The sequence below is a fragment of the Ciona intestinalis genome, unplaced genomic scaffold, assembly GCF_000224145.3.
Source record: "Ciona intestinalis unplaced genomic scaffold, KH HT000141.2, whole genome shotgun sequence".
NCBI lineage: Eukaryota > Metazoa > Chordata > Ascidiacea > Phlebobranchia > Cionidae > Ciona > Ciona intestinalis.
In genome coordinates, this window is record NW_004190463.2 from 54,803 (window position 1) to 57,254 (window position 2,452).

Below are 2,452 nucleotides of genomic sequence, written 5' to 3' on the forward strand. Positions count from 1 at the left end.
GAGTGATAAACGTTACACCACGGGACCTGTGTCGCGTTTTTAAACGTTTTACTAATCTAAAATGTATTCAATGGGTAATAGAAGAAGTCCCGCCGAGATGTGAACTCGGATTGCTGGATTCAAAGTCCAGAGTGATAACCGTTACACCACGCGACCTGTTGATATGTTTCGTCGCGTTTTTAAACGTTTTACTGATCTAAAATGTATTCAATGATCAATAGAAGAGGTCCCGCCGAGATTTGAACTCGGATTGCTGGTTCAGAGTCCAGAGTGATAAACTGTTACACCACGGGACCTGTTTATATGTTTCGTTGTGTTTTAAACGTTTTTCTAATCTAAAATGTATTCAATGAGTAATAGAAGAGGTCCCACCGAGATTTGAACTCGGATTGCTGGATTCAAAGTCCAGAGTGATAACCGTTACACCACGCGATCCTGTGATATGTTTCGTCGCGTTTTTAAACGTTTACTGATCTAAAATGTATTCAATGATCAATAGAAGAGGTCCCGCCGAGATTTGAACTCGGATTGCTGGATTCAGAGTCCAGAGTGATAACTGTTACACCACGGGACCTGTTTATATGTTTCGTTGTGTTTTAAACGTTTTTCTAATCTAAATTGTATTCAATAAGTAATAGAAGAGGTCCCGCCGAGATTTGAACTCGGATTGCTGGATTCAAAGTCCAGAGTGATAACCGTTACAAAACTGTAGGATACAATATATGACCATAGATGTTCGAACATTACCCATTGTCGTTCAAACAATACCAATTGTTATGCAATTATATAATATATATAGGTAACATGTTAAAAACTATAGCAATAGGGCAAGAAAAAAAATGTTTAGACCTATTTTCAAAACGTACAGTATCATTTCGTGTTATTTACGTATATTCCTATTTATAAATAGACTTAATAATTAAAATTTACAATGATTTTAAACTGTCCCATCTTATCCTGTGTGTTTTCGAATTTGTAAAATTCCACCTGTTGTGCGGATCGCTAAATAACTCCTCGTGTGTTTTATTAAATTTTCCTAAATTGGTGTCAATTAATAAAGAAATGATAGTACTTATTCGTGGTATTACCGAAAAACCGTCATCTATTTTGATTTGGGAAATATTTGGCAATATGTGCTTAAGTGTCCCATCTTCCCCTATTGTACTATACTAGAAGAGGTCCCGCCGAGATTTTAACTCGGATTGCTGGATTCAAAGTCCAGAGTGATAACCGTTACACCACGCGACCTGTTGATATGTTTCGTTGTGTTTTAAACGTTTTTTTAATCTAAATTGTATTCAATGAGTAATAGAAGAGGTCCCGCAGAGATTTGAACTCGGATTGCTGGATTCAAAGTCCAGAGTGATAACCGTTACATCACGGGACCTGTTGATATGTTTCGTTGTGTTTTAAAAGTTTTTCTAATCTAAAATGTGTTCAATGAGTAATAAAAGAGGACCCGCAGAGATTTGAACTCGGATTGCTGGATTCAAAGTCCAGAGTGATAACCGTTACACCACGGGAACTGTTTATATGTTCCGTTGTGTTTTAAACGTTTTTTTAATCTAAATTGTATTCAATGAGTAATAGAAGAGGTCCCGCAGAGTTTTGAACTCGGATTGCTGGATTCAAAGTCCAGAGTGATAACCGTTACACCACGCGACCTGTTGATATGTTTCGTTGTGTTTTAAAAGTTTTTCTAATCTAAAATGTGTTCAATGAGTAATAAAAGAGGACCCGCAGAGATTTGAACTCGGATTGCTGGATTCAAAGTCCAGAGTGATAACCGTTACATCACGGGACCTGTTGATATGTTTCGTCTCGTTTTTAAACGTTTTTCTAATCTAAAATGTATTCAATGAGTAATAGAAGAGGTCCCGCCGAGATTTGAACTCGGATTGCTGGATTCAAAGTCCAGAGTGATAACCGTTACACCACGGGACCTGTTGATATGTTACGTTGTTTTTAAACGTTTTTCTAATCTAAAATGTATTCAATGAGTAATAGAAGAGGTCCCGCAGAGATTTTAACTCGGATTGCTGGATTCAAAGTCCAGAGTGATAACCGTTACACCACGGGACCTGTTGATATGTTTCGTCTCGTTTTTAAACGTTTTACTAATCTAAAATGTATTCAATGAGTAATAGAAGAGGTCCCGCCGAGATTTGAACTCGGATTGCTGGATTCAAAGTCCAGAGTGATAACCGTTACACCACGGGACCTGTTGATATGTTACGTCGCGTTTTTAAACGTTTTACTAATCTAAAATGTTTTCAATGAGTAATAAAAGAGGTCCCGCCGAGATTTGAACTCGGATTGCTGGATTCAAAGTCCAGAGTGATAACCGTTACACCACGGGACCTGTTGATATGTTTCGTCGCGTTTTTACACGTTTTACTAATCTAAAAATTCAATAAGTAATTGAAGAGGTCCCGCCGAGATTTGAACTCGG

General features: G+C 37.6%; 4 non-coding genes across 4 annotated transcripts; all 4 read right to left on the reverse strand.

Moving 5' to 3' along the window:
• Positions 1–502: 502 nt before the first annotated feature.
• Positions 503–574, reverse strand: trnaq-cug. The gene has a single exon. It is a non-coding gene; the product is annotated as a tRNA-Gln (tRNA).
• A 1,298-nt stretch (positions 575–1,872) lies between these two features.
• trnaq-uug lies at positions 1,873–1,944 on the reverse strand. Its single transcript has one exon. It is a non-coding gene; the product is annotated as a tRNA-Gln (tRNA).
• A 206-nt stretch (positions 1,945–2,150) lies between these two features.
• Positions 2,151–2,222, reverse strand: trnaq-uug. Its single transcript has one exon. It is a non-coding gene; the product is annotated as a tRNA-Gln (tRNA).
• Positions 2,223–2,290: 68 nt separating this feature from the next.
• On the reverse strand, positions 2,291–2,362 carry trnaq-uug. The gene has a single exon. It is a non-coding gene; the product is annotated as a tRNA-Gln (tRNA).
• Between the last annotated feature and the right edge of the window lie 90 nt (positions 2,363–2,452).